Here is a 15,220-nt window from a genome sequence, read left to right as displayed (position 1 = left end):
TTCTGTTATGGATGTGACGCGTCTGAAATAGACATGGCGTATGTTTAGAAAATCAGCAATTTAACCACCATAACCCTTTGAAAAACTCTCTAAATATCAGCTAAAACTATCAAAGTTCTTAAATAATATTTAGGATGGCTATTGTTTTGCTGTTTTGTGGATTTTAGCATACATTTCTGTGGCTTGTGGCAATAATATAGAATTGTACATGATCAAAGTTATTCGTGTCATTAGCTAAAGTAGTGAAGGCGAAGGGAACAATTCTTGTGACAAATTGGTTCAACTTATTCACATCTGTAAAATACAGGCCTAGGTGATATCTCTGGGAGTGGTTTTGATGTATTACATGTTGCTTTATTTTTGCATGGTGAGGTTGACATTTACATGGAATTGCCCAGATATATATATGTTATTGTGGCCGACTCATCAGTCAGTAAGTTCAGAGAACTGTAAAGCGGCTGTGGTAAGTTCCAAAAGGAAGTTGAGTTTCCCTGCTACAGTCACGTGACCAACTACAGCAAACGAAGAAGGTTAAACTACAGTGAAAAAGGCGAAGTGAACCCGGTGCGCTTTTTGTTCACAATGCGCAGATTAGGCGAACCGTACCGTTGATTTTTAGCGAACCGTACTGAGACCACCTCCTGAGGTGGTCTCAGTTCGGTTCGCTTTAACGGGGTCTGGGTACGGTTGGAGTGTTCACATATGCGCAAAAAATGCTGAGTCATCGATCTGAGTTCGGTTAGATGGCTGAAAGGGACCAAGTGTGAAAACACCCATAATGACCTCGTCGAACGACTGAATTGTGCAGTGTCATGTGTTTAACGTCAATAAATCGCTGCATTGTCTTGACATTATTGTGAGACCAATAATGAGATACGCATCACAGTTACGAATACATATTTATCCCTTTATTTGACACCGCATTCCATGCACCAGAAACAACACGACATTTATTATGGTGTGCTGGGTGCCTGGTGGACAGCAGTGAACCAGCGCTTTCACTTTACATCATTACTCTATAGTTACGATTGAATATCATCAGAAAACACAGACTGAAAAACGTCCTCTTCAACCGAATGTACCATTTGAACTCCGAGGGTTCGAGCTGCAATCTTGATATTTCAAACTTGATGTTAAATAGTTGTCTGGTTACAACAAGTGAGTGGACTAATAAAGCTGTTTTAAATCGTAACCTCGCCCGGGACGGAGTCCACCAGGGGGCAAGGTATTGTTTTCTTTGTTTGTTTCTTTGTTAATGATATTACTGGAAAACGGCTGGACCAATCTTCATGAAACTTTCAGGATAGATGGGCATTGGTCTCAAATAGAACCTCCAACATTTTGGAGGTCATACGGTCAAGGTCAAGGTTTTTGTGGCTACTGCTTCATATAGAGGCGGTAGCCACCATGTCATCGTGCTGTAAGAGTGTAACAATTACACAGTACGGTGTGTTCTGATTGGCTGAGAGCAGCAGAGAATCAGAATCAAAACCATGTTTATTGGCCAAGTATGTTCACACACAAGGTCAAAATCAAGGTCAAGGTCACCAAAAAGGTCAAAATCATTTTTTTCGCAATATCTTCCTTCATATTCATCATAAGTGCTACCGGGCGAAGTTTGTTTTGCCTGGCAACACTTGTTTTATATGAAACTTGCGTGGATATTTTCTGTAAAATGTGTTCGTAAACAATCCCATGTCATTTTCTACAAAGCAAATTAAAAATGAGCGCTGGATAAAAACCCATCTATCTTATGTAAATAAAAGATATCAATTTCATTGTCCGATGCTCAAGTGTTTATGAGATCCGTTGCATTTCACTTATGATCAGGTTCCCTGTGGTGGTGGATGGATGTTGTTCGTATGAACAGCCGTCGTACGGTCGCAAAAGCTGGCATCAAACATAATCGAGTACATAGCTTTAGTAACTAATACTTCCTATTAAAGTTAACTCAAAAAACTGATTATTCAAATATTTACTCGAAAGTATCATTCTGACTTGTTACGTCCATTTGGATTGAATGGGAACCTTGTGTTAAAGCTAGACTGCCTTTCAGATTTTTCAAAAAGAGTTTTCCCTGACACCAAATTATGTTTGTTTAGTGGACCGAAAGCTACTGAATTCAAATCACAGACTTCCAATTTTATTAGTTCTTTTTAAAAAGAACAATTAATGAATTTAAGGCCATGTGGCCCTAAATTCTCCACTATTTTTTCCTGCTTCACCATGACCCAATTCAAGATACTACGTCATGCATCATGTGGTGGGCTTTCCCCATTTGCGCAAGGCATTGTGGGATACAAATTTGAAACGGGAGAGAAAAATGGAGGACGTGAGTGTGAGAATGAAACGTGAAAGACCGACTACAGTAACGGAAAGCGAGAAGAAAAGACGTTATGTTATATACGAAGGAAAGGAAACGCAGGACCAAACTAATAAATATCGGCGCTCAGCGAGCACCTCAGTGTGATCAGCTGTTCGTTTAGCGACAGAATGATGGAACTGTCAGTGCACGCTCAAAGGTAAACCTGTAGATGGCAGTAATGCAACACTGTGGATGCCAGCTGCTGTAAAACCCAAAAGAAGAAGAAGGTAAACCTGCACATGCGCACACGGACTTCCTCTGTCTGCTTGACTGCGTGAAGCGAGTGATTTCATGCACATTATTTGCTCGGGAATCCCCTCAAAATAAATAACTTCCCAGCCATAGAATGGCCTGATTTTTTGTGAGGTATTACAGAAATAAACATATATCACAATGACCACATTTCAGAGGGAACTAAATTTCACCGATTTTATGAAATCGAAAGTCCATCTCTCTTGAGTATTAGTACTGTGACATTAAAAAAATACCTGGAAAAGCTCATTGGTTCAACCATTAATCAGCTTCAGGATGGCGCAGGAATTCGGCTTAATAGGTGCTGCCAATCAAGCTTCTGATGACATGAAGACCATTCGTTTTTCCTTGCTTTTTAAAGACCAGAAATCGTCTGACATGGTGAGAAGACAGCTCCTTCTTTTTCATAGATAGTACTGCCTTGTTATCCTACTGTGTTCACCTGTTTCGTGTTAGTAGTATCTTTATGAAGATAACGAAGACATTATTTTTGTCACATGTACACTCAAGCACAGTGAAATTCCTCCTTTGCATTTAACCCATCTGAAGCACACACATACCCAGAGCAGTGGGCATGGGGCTAGGTACCTTGCTCAAGGGCACTTCAGCCATGATACAGAGGGAGGGGAAAGTGCTTTGTACCAGACTCAACCCCCCTCACATTTTTCCTGCTGGTCCCAATAATGGAACCAGCAACCCTTTGGGCCCAAGGCTGTTTCTCTAACCTTCAGGCCATGGCTCCACCCATGGCCAAGCCTTAAAGTGCATATCACGGGTAAATTCAGGAGCAAGATCAATGTAATTCTCGTATTTTATATTAAACTTTGGTCAAATATCTGTAACATTTTGCATTTTGTGCAATTTTTTCCCTTGCGCAATACCAGAAAAATTCAGTTGAAATCGAGCCATTTGAGTTGAATTGGTCCGCCTCTGAAAAAACTTGGCATTTGGATTTCCCGGGAAACATTGATTTTCGTGACGTTGCGTGCGGGACGCCTCCCTCTGAATCCTACGTCAGCGCTGGTTTGTTTATGAGAAAACGACCTGGTGGTTTTCTGCAAATTTCTTCAACATTATCGCGTAATTATTAAAATGGTTAACAGATGTATCGTAGGAGGGTGTAGCAACACCAATCTTGATGGGATTAGTGCTCATCGTTTTCCAAAAGACCGGACAATGAGAGAGAAATGGGAGCGCTTGGTCTACACAGGCTGTGCACTGAAACCGTGCAAAGCTCTCGCAGCCTGCTGGCGCTTCCGCAGGTGACGTCACGAATCTGGCTCCAGACTCCCTTGGGATTTTTCCAGACACGTTTTGTTATTTTATTTTTTTCTGCTGTAGACAGATGGCCTTGTGCAAAATTACCCTTCTGGATGAGTGTGTAAAGGGACATACTTTCATATTAAAAAAAAAAAAAAAAACACGAAATTGGTCCAGGATATGCACTTTAATTTCCTATCTTCTTTCTACTTTCTTGTTTTGACCTCCACCTCCTTTTCTCATTTACTGATTACAGATTTCTCCTGTCTGATGCCGAAGTTTTGAACCATGACTTGGATTCTGACTATATGTTTTTTGTTTTAATAGATACCAGACGCAGTTTTGAACCATGATTTGGAGTCTGACTATTTTTTTATTTTAATAGATACCAGACGCAGCTCACATTGCAGCTGTTATTGACCCTCCTGTGTTGAGAGATGCACACATTTAATGAGCACACAAATGCAGATCTTACAACACATCAAGTATGCATGTCATCTCTGGAGAAATATCTGCTTTGTAAGTTCATGCACAGCTGAGAAACAAAGCTGGTGATCTGGACCAGGCCTTGGATTCCCATTTACTGCCTCTTGATGTCTTGCTCTGCGTCTTGTTCACACCCATGTGTTGAGTGTTAAGAGGGATGGCATGGATACGTTCTGTCACACTCGCTCCTGTAGATGAATGCAGGCAAAGTCGGGGTGTGTGAAGAGTGAAGAGATGAGTCCGCGACACACAGATTCCTGAAATGGTGTCACATACCAAACACAACCCTCTTACACCCCTTACACACCCCCGACATACTATTATTCATGCCAGTTCACTCCCAATCTACACCTCACTAGTCTCTTAAACTGAGGGCCAACGATATTGCCGTTAAGAAGACTGCTCGTTATGAGAGGGAGAGTAATCAACAACAAATTAAAAATTTTCTCCGTATTGTTGAGTTTAATGATGCTGTAACAAGGGAACTAGAGCTGACGCCAAGAACTGCCTCAAAGCTCCGGATGTAAAGAGGACGACATTTGGTGGTTGGAGTTTTAGTTACTCATCGCCAACACTTGGGAATGAACTACCAGATGCTCTTCGTTTTGAAACTGACTGTGATTTAAGAAACACTTAAAAGACACATCTATTGAGTAAGAATTGTTAGAATTACTCGTTTGCAACAACGTTGTTGTATGTGTCTTTCTGAAAGTCTTTTTTAGTCAATGGTTGTGTAATTACCTCGCCTGCGACAGAGTAAGCAGGGCGAGGTATTGTAATCAGTGCACTTTGTTTGTCTGTCTATTAACAGACCAGCGTCTAGACGGTTGCACTGAGTGACTTAAAATTGTTAGGGTAGGTAGGCAATGGTCCGTATATTACCTGATTAAATTTTGGGGGTAATTGGGTCAAGGTCACTGGAAAGGTCAACCATTCGGTCAAAATAACATATTTTCCATTATAACTCAAAAACTGCGGCAGATAGACAGATGTTTACTATTATGAGCATATAGGAACTCCAATATGGCCTTTCATTTGGCACCATGATCTTTGACCTTGAGTGACCTTGAAAGGTCAAACTCAAGGTCACAGATTTTCAGAGAGCTGTAACTTCTCATCTCATCTCATTATCTCTAGCCGCTTTATCCTGTTCTACAGGGTCGCAGGCAAGCTGAAGCCTATCCCAGCTGACTACGGGCGAAAGGCGGGGTACACCCTGGACAAGTCGCCAGGTCATCACAGGGCTGACACATAGACACAGACAACCATTCACACTCACATTCACACCTACGGTCAATTTAGAGTCACCAGTTACCCTAACCTGCATGTCTTTGGACTGTGGGGGAAACCGGAGCACCCAGAGGAAACCCACGCGGACACGGGGAGAACATGCAAACTCTGCACAGAAAGGCCCTCGCCGGCCACGGGGCTCGAACCCGGACCTTCTTGCTGTGAGGCGACAGCGCTAACCACTACACCACCGTGCCACCAAGATGGTGATAATAATAATAAAACAGATGAAGTAACAGAAATACTAATCATTATAATCATGCAAAAAACACCCAATTGATTTTTATTCTTGAATTTCCTTATAAACGCACAAAATCTGCATTCAATAATATATTTAACAGTTATTCCAAGAAATCAAGTCATTGTACATGAGCTGATAGCTATAATCCATATATGACGAGATTGAGTGGAATAACTGTTTTATTCTATCCACATTCATGGGATTTTGAGAAACACAGCATTTTTATTTTATTTTTTTGCAAATTCGATAAATAAAAACTTTACACAAAACGACCGACAAAATCATTTCCGCTTAGAATGTAAACGAACCGGCGAAATGACAGGAGCAATTTGTGAAAAATGCGATGATAATAATAATATAATAATAATTCTTTAAAAATAAAAAAAAGATACGTTCTTACTATCAAATATTTTTATTCCATATTTTATTGAGCTTTTTGTATTTTGGGGGGTTTTGTTTTCGAGTAGAGTTTTTATTTCGTCCTCGATTGGTTCAGCAACACGCTCCACTGTTTTGTTTTTCTCTACTCATGGTATATGAGCTGATATCCTAGTAGTAGAGTAGCCAATCAGAGCACGTGATTGCTCATATCCAGTGAATGTGGATAGAATAATACAAATTGTTTACTAATGCTAATATACAGTGCTTAGTTATAAATGCTATATAGAATATATATTTTTTAATTTTTTGGGGGGGCTTTTTTCACCTTTATTATTGGATAGGACAGTGTAGAGACAGGAAATGAGCGGGAGAGAGAGACGGGAAGGGATCGGGAAATGACCTCGGGCCGGAATCGAACCCGAGTCCCCGGATTTATGGTATGGCGCCTTATCCACCTGAGCCACGACGCCCCCCTATATAGAATATTTAAACAAGGTCATAAAAATGTAGTTAGAAAAACCGATAAATAAATGTGAAAAAATAGGAAAAAAATCACTTAAATTGTTACTATTTTTAAGAATAATTACCTATAAATGTTATTCTCATCTCATCTCATCATCTCTAGCCGCTTTATCCTGTTCTACAGGGTCGCAGGCAAGCTAGAGCCTATCCCAGCTGACTACGGGCGAAAGGCGGGGTACACCCTGGACAAGTCGCCAGGTCATCACAGGGCTGACACATAGACACAGACAACCATTCACACTCACATTCACACCTACGGTCAATTTAGAGTCACCAGTTAGCCTAACCTGCATGTCTTTGGACTGTGGGGGAAACCGGAGCACCCGGAGGAAACCCATGCGGACACGGGGAGAACATGCAAACTCCACACAGAAAGGCCCTCGCCGGCCACGGGGCTCGAACCCAGGACCTTCTTGCTGTGAGGCGACAGCGCTAACCACTACACCACCGTGCCGCCCATAAATGTTATTATTCCTTGATATTATTTTCTGTAAATATACTGTAAATCAGTAAAACAAAATGGAAATTAATCTTCTTCGTCTTCTTTTGGCTGCTCCCAATTAGGGGTCGCCACAGTGGATCTTTCGTCTCCGTTGCTCCCTGTCTTCCGCATCCTTCCCTACCACACCTGCCACTTTCATGTCCTCTCTCACCACATCCATGTATCTCCTCGTTTTCGTGTGCCTGGCAGCTCCATCCTCAACATGCTCTGCATCTCTTCTCAGGATGTGCTCATACCATCTCAGTCTCATCTCTCTGAGCTTAATTCCCAAGCTCTCCACATGTGCTGTCCCTCTGATGTGCTCGTTCCTTATCCTGTCCAACCTCCCATCGCAAACCTTAACATCCTCAACTCCGCCACCTCCAACTTTGCCTCCTGTCTCTTCGTTAAGGGTACGGTCTCCAATCCATACATCACAGCTGCTCTCACTACTGCCTTATACATCTTACCTTTCACTTTTGCTGGGACTTTCCTATCACAAACGACTCCCGAAATCCTTCTCCAACTGCTCCACCCTGCCTGCACTCTCTTTCTCACCTCACTATCGCAGCCCCCATTTTCCTGCACAGTTGAACCCAGGTACTTGAATTCACCAACTTTCTTTACGTCTACTCCTTGCATCTTCACTACACTCTCATCCCCATTCTCATTGATGCACATGTTTTGCTACTGCTCACCTTCATTCCTCTTCGTTCCAATGCATACCTCCATCTCTCCAAACCCAACTCAACCTCCTTTCTACTTTCACCACATATCACAATATCATCCATAAACATCATGCTCCATGGCGACTCTTGCCTCACTTCATCTGTGAAGCTATCCATCACTATGGCAAACAAGAAAGGGCTCAAAGCAGATCCTTGATGGAGTCCCACCTTCACCTTGAACCATTCAGTTGTTCCAACTGCACACCTCACTGCTGTTTCACTGTTCTCATACATGTCTTGCACCACTCTAATGTACTTCTCATTCACTCCACACTTTCTCATACAATACCATAACTCATCTCTCGGCACTCTATCATATTCCTTCTCCAGGTCTACAAACACACAATGTAGAAATAAATATAATCAGTAAAATCTGACCATTGTCCACAAGAATTTGCTTTTTTTAATTCATTTTATTTGTTAGGGTTATTAGTGTTATGATTTTTTTTTTTTTTTGCTGCGGAAAATAAAACGTTTTCCAGTAGATTTTCATTCAAAGCATTGACTTTTAATCCTGAAATGTAAATACTCAAACACCATACAGTCCCTGTGTAAGCACTTACGATAGAAATGATAAAACAACAGTAGATCATACAGTGCTGTACAAAAGTCTTAGGCACATGTAAAGAAATGTTGTAGAGCAAAAATGGCTTAAAAATAATATAAAAAATACTGTTTTTGAATTGAATTTTGAATTGAATTTTATTTTTTATTTCGAACATGTATAAAAAAATGTATGTAACTATTTGTACATACAAAAGAAAGAAAACGAGAAATTAAAAAAAATAAAATAACATAGAGCCAAGACATTACAAAACACCTCACGTTGTTCGAAAAAGGAGTGGGAAGAAGTACAATACTTTTTTAATTTCCCACCCCTTTTTAACTACCCCGAAATCCTAACTACATTAATACACCTATAAAAATATATACCATATATACACTTCATGAATATCTATATAAATATATAATTACAAAAATAAATATATACTACATATCATATATATACACTTCATAAATACCTATATAAATATATAACTACAAAAATAAATATCTACTACATACCTATCCCTGTAAATATGAATATATAAACTATCCCCATAAATAAATATATACCATATATACCATATACTAAGTTAATTCTAATATAACAATCAACCCTATTCTATTTATCCCTCATCATCCTCCATTAACATACTTCCTCTTCTATATACTTGTTTAAAAATATTTTTTGTACCTTTTTTTAAACAGATTTATATTTGCACTTTGTTTTATTACTGTAAGCAGTAAGCCATAATAAATGAAACAAAGTCAATATTTGGTGTGAGACGACCCTTTGATTAAAAATAAAATAGTCTGAGGTACAATGAGTGTAGTTTTATAAGGAAATGAGTTGTAGGTTTTACTGAGCAGCTTGCAGAATGGTATACGGTTATTTAGCACAAGTCTTTTAGCACAACTCTGGATTATGGTCACGATAATCAAAAAAAATACTCATCTTGATATAGGAAGGGGTTTATTGTGATCGCTTAGGGACTGGAAGCCGGAATTTCTGCTGCTGTGCATGTTAAGGATCAGCTGTCGATCCCTGAAATGTGGACTGAAAATCCGATTCTTTGGTCTCTTTGGATATTTGTACCGTAGTTCAGCCTTAACAAACCTTGAATCGTCGGCACCTTCGTAGATAATTTCAGTCACTTCTGATCAGATCGCAAATTCAACTGACTGTCAATAATTACGCGTTTGCCAAATTAATTAACCGGAGGATTACGTCTCTCGCCCTGCTCGACATGTGTTTTGCCGACTAAGAACGGAATCTATTCCTAAAAACTTACTCAAATTATGAAAAGTCCATTTGATATCACATATTACTGTTTTCATATGTATTTGACTAATAAAGGTACCGTACAAAGTCTTTAATCGATGAGAAAAATGAGAATTATGTCTCCTCAGTAACCAACAGTTGCGATGTGTAAACAAACGAAAGGAACCTCCACCAAAGTATCCTCGAACAAATGGCAGTTAAATAAAAGTGCAAGGTAAACATTCAAGAATGACAACCAAAATTAATGCTAACAGCAATCGTAAAGCAAGAAGAAGATGAAGAAGAAGAGATTACGCTCTTTATCAAATTCGCAAACTGTAAATAATAAATAAGATATAATTTAAGCTGGGCGGCACTGTGGTGTAGTGGTCACCTGTCACCTCACAGCAAGAAGGTCCGGGTTCGAGCCCCGTGGCCGGCGAGGGCCTTTCTGTGTGGAGTTTGCATGTTCTCCCCGTGTCCGTGAGGGTTTCCTCCGGGTGCTCCGGTTTCCCCCACAGTCCAAAGACATGCAGGTTAGGTTAACTGGTGACTCTAAATTGACCGTAGGTGTGAATGTGAGTGTGAATGGTTGTCTGTGTCTATGTGTCAGCCCTGTGATGACCTGGCGACTTGTCCAGGGTGTACCCCGCCTTTCGCCCGTAGTCAGCTGGGATAGGCTCCAGCTTGCCTGCGACCCTGTAGAACAGGATAAAGCGGCTAGAGATAATGAGATGAGATGAGATGAGATGAGATGAGATGAGTCTTCTTGGATCTTAGAGTTGTGCTAAAAGACTTTTGTGCTAAATAACCATAAACCTTGCAGAACCAGCCACAGTACTTCTGGACACTGACTGTCAGACTTGCTTCTTTATCTTGCACCAAAACCCAGTAGCCTTCATAATGTTTTCTTTTTTAATCTGAAAAGTGCTCTCTTATGGAATATGCTGCTCAGATACAAAATGTTTTTCTGTAACGTTTAATTTTGTGCTGGAAAAAAAAACACGAATGTTTGGAACTCGAAAATGTTTTTGTGTTGTTGACTGACTTGATAATGTAGAAGTCATAAAATAGAAATCTATAACAGTTTGTGTGAAAAAAAAACAGGGTGCCTAGACTTTTGCACAGTACTGTACGTATATTAGAAAGTGTAAACTGATATAAATCTTGCAGATCTGCTGTTATGGAAACCTTAACCAACCAACCAATCAGAATGGAGCGTTTATCAGGGCTGTGCTATAAATTACATTTTGCACAGCACGTTCGCTGATGTGTGTTTTCACTTCACTAGTCCAGTCCTGTTAACCACAGTACAAAAGGAACAACATACACTCTTGCCTTAACATGCACACACTGAATAAACCATGCTACCTTCTTGGTTTTCAAGACCAAACAGTCTTAAATCAGCTTGTTTTGTTTGTCACTGCTTCACACATGCTATATTGTATAGGCAGAAAGTGTATACAAGGACGCTTGGGTCCTGCAGTGTGTTCGGAAAGAACGTGTTGGGTATCCATCATGTCATAGCACACCAAGAATGTGACAGGTAAACTCTAGCACATACGGGACGTCTATCTACCTTCCTGTTACACTCCAGTGTAGGGATTGGTAAATATTTGAAAAATGGGCCAAACTGTCATAGATAAGATAAGATGCACTTTATTGTCCCCAACGGGAAATTCGTCTTGGATTTCATTGTTGCTACAATGCTGCTTGCATAGAGAATAAATAGATGAACAATACACATACCAACATGTACAGGCACACACCTGCAAGAGACTCAATTAACACACTTGTGTATCTTCAGGCCAAAGGTTAACTCTAAATAGCATTTCGAGTAGAAGATATTGTAGACAGCTGGGAATTTCAACACATCCTCCATTGCCTCACTTCACTTTACTTGACTTTCTCCTGTTCTGGTTTTTGCGATGACATGTTTACAGTTCTACAGGAATACCAGGATGGAAGCCAGAGCTCAAGCTGGTATTCCAGCTCTAGAAACGTCACGCCAGCTTAGGAAACCTTAAGTCTGAAGTCCAACCCGTTCATTCATCTAGATTAAACACTTTCCTGCTCATGCTCAGATGGGACAGGACATCATTCACACCTCAGGGCAATTTTGCGTAGCCAGTTTGCCAACCGGCATGTTTTTGGGAAGTGTGAGAACCCTGGAGAACCCTGAGAAACCAACATGGGCATAAGGAGAACACGCAAAACCACACACTGAAGCTGTGAGGCGTAAACTCTACCTGTTGCACCACTGAGTAAACACGCAGTATAACAAACAGTGATTCATACACACTGTAAAGGAAAGGGACAACCACGGAGCAGATTGCTACATGAGCTGGCGGTGTAGCAGTTGGATCACGAGTGTTGTTAGGTTTTTAAACACCTCCGTGTCACTGCTGTATTGGGAAACTGACCACAGAAATAATTAACACACATCATTTAGTATACCACAGTAAGACATTTTAGTATACAGCATTAACAGTAAAAAGATTACAAATTCTTACACTAATTACATTTAGTGCAAAACTAAACAACATTATACCCTTCATTTAGTAAAACATTCACTGATTTTTTTTTTTAATGTATACATACTTAGCGCAGTTCAGTAACTAACACAACACAGCTAGCTAACACAAGCTGACTAGACTAGCTGATTTTAAGCCATAAAATGTGTCCATTTGAATGAACCCTTTATTGTCACTAGTCACAAGTACCAGCGAAGTTGGCCATCAACCCGTCCGCACATATACACATACGTACAATTGACAGGGGGAGTAGACAGGACAGGAAGACAGGGATGAAAAACACAGAGTAACATGAGGGGAAGGGAGGAGAAAAAAGCAACCCCCACACTATGCTCCTGTGGGGAGTACAGTGTGGGAACATTAAAAAAAAACACCTCAGCACATAAGCACAAAATAACACAGTACACTTTACAACATGAAAACTCGGGACTCGGGGGGGGGGAAGGGGGTGATCATGGGAGGGGGGTAAGGGGGGAGGGGCAGAGGTATAGGTAACCCAGCACAAACAAGCAGTCCGGTCTGCAGCCATGACGGCGCTCCCCCAGCTTGTCACACTGGGGGTAAAAAGCGACGAGTGGGGGAAGGAATGCAAGAGCATCTCACTGCAGTGATCTTCAGGGGGAGTTGTTGTTCCAGCAATGGCCTTGGCCAAGGCCAGTGCTGTCTGAGGGAGCTGAAAGCAGATAAGATTGGGATTGTTTGGTCTTGGGGCAAGTAGACGCATTCTTTTAAACGACTACTCTGATTGTCCATTCTGGTCTCCAAATCGATCCATTTTCCTTTGCAAAGCCAAAAGCTTCTCCATGATGTTATCCATGTTGCGGTTCAAGTTCTGAATAGGCACAGTCTGAGTGCCGACAGCTCTGCCCACCGCTTCAATCATGTTGGGCAGCTTTATGGGGCTTTGGACAGCTGTCACCATTTTCTGATTTCCTCGATACACCAGGGCAATGGGGCGGCACGGTGGTGTAGTGGTTAGCGCTGTCGCCTCACAGCAAGAAGGTCTGGGTTCGAGCCCCGTGGCCAGCGAGGGCCTTTCTGTGCGGAGTTTGCATGTTCTCCCCGTGTCCACGTTGGTTTCCTCCGGGTGCTCTGGTTTCCCCCACAGTCCAAAGACATGCAGGTTAGGTTAACTGGTGACTCTAAATTGACCGTAGGTGTGAATGTGAGTGTGAATGGTTGTCTGTGTCTATGTGTCAGCCCTGTGATGACCTGGCGACTTGTCCAGGGTGTACCCTGCCTTTGGCCCGTAGTCAGCTGGGATAGGCTCCAGCTTGCCTGCGACCCTGTAGGACAGGATAAAGTGGCTAGAGATAATGAGATGAATGAAACCAGGGCAATGCCTAATCCAATCAGCAAAAGTCCTGTAATCATGGTTCCGAATAGGTAGATGTCTTCAGTGTCCTCCAAAGAAAGAACCGCCAGGCACACAACCCGCCACCTCTCCCACGCGTCCATCATGTAGGCAGCTGCGAATGTTCTGGCAGGGCAAGCTGGTTCCCCCGAACCCAGGCTTCTCGTTGAGAAAATTGTGTCAATTGCATGAAGAGACCAGTTAAAAAACAAAACAAAACATGTTTTAGTTACTGACTAAAATACTGATGATGCTGATGAGAGGCTTCATTACAGCACGTTTGCTAACTTTGACATAACAGTTAGCCAGTTCACTCGGGCGTGAGTGTCACAATTAGCCAACTATGCCACTGGAAATGTAGATAAAAGTTATAAATAATCAAATTATTTCAAAACCAGACAAAACTAGAGCCCCGTGATGACCTGGCAACTTGTCCAGGGCGTACCCCGCCTCTCACCCATAGTCAGCTGGGATAGGCTCCATCTTGCCTGCGACCATGTAGGACAGGATAAGTGGCTACAAATAATGGATGGATGGATGGATGGATGGATGGATGGATGGATGGATGGATGGATGGATGGGACAAAACTAGAAGGGCATGTGGGAGTGTATACCTCCGCCAAGCCACATATTTGGATTTGCATCAAAACCTACTCAATTGTTCCTTGGCCCATGGCCCACCTTTCCACCAAATTTCATCCAAATCTGTTCACAACTTTTTGAGTTACATTGAGAACAGGCAAAACTAGAAGGGCACTTGGTAGAGTAGAGTCCATACCTCCACCAAGCAACATGGAATCAACATCAAAATCAAATCACTTGAACGTAGGATAATCCTAAAGCTGTCCACCAAATTTCATCCAAATCCATTTACTACTTTTTGAGTTACATTGGGAACAGACAAAAAAAAAATCCTGGCTCCACACATACATATCTGGATTTGCATCAAAATCTCATCACTTGTTCCTTGGCCAATGGACCACCTTTCCTCCAAATTTCATCCAAATCTGTTGACTACTTTTTGAGTTACATTGGGAACAGAAATAAACGGAGGCGAAAACATAACATCCTCCAAGAAAGTTGGCAAAGGTAAAGATAACAGGTTTATCTTGTTTTTCTCGGACAAGTACAACTGGGAGTCGATCCCAAAAATAGTTGATTCTTCAGTTCCAGGCACTGATACCAGACAGATGATTAAAAAAAAAAGGAAAAAAAAAGAATTTATATATCAAACAGCACCACTTTAAAATAGCAATGAGTTGTTTGTGAATCATGCAGTTGAATCTCTGAGTTAATTCACTGACTCGGCTCTTGCAGGTGAACACTGGGAGTCAATTCTGAGACTTGAAGATCCATTTTGGTGATCAGTATCTTTCATTTTTTATTAGAAACTAGAGCTCATAGGAAAATGTTAATATTAAGATAAGATAAGATAAGATAAGATCTCATCATCTCATCTCATCATCTCTAGCCGCTTTATCCTGTTCTACAGGGTCGCAGGCAAGCTGGAGCCTATCCCAGC

At 41.3% G+C, this 15,220-nt stretch overlaps 1 protein-coding gene across 2 annotated transcripts in view; it reads right to left on the bottom strand.

Annotated features, from left to right (window-relative positions):
* Window positions 1-15,220, bottom strand: part of LOC132877029 (laminin subunit alpha-3-like) — a 335,048-nt gene that overhangs the window by 284,506 nt on the left and 35,322 nt on the right. The window lies entirely within an intron of this gene.

Source organism: Neoarius graeffei, chromosome 1 (assembly GCF_027579695.1).
Source record: "Neoarius graeffei isolate fNeoGra1 chromosome 1, fNeoGra1.pri, whole genome shotgun sequence".
In the NCBI taxonomy this organism is placed as follows: Eukaryota; Metazoa; Chordata; class Actinopteri; order Siluriformes; family Ariidae; genus Neoarius; species Neoarius graeffei.
This window is presented reverse-complemented; position numbering and strand designations above follow the sequence as displayed.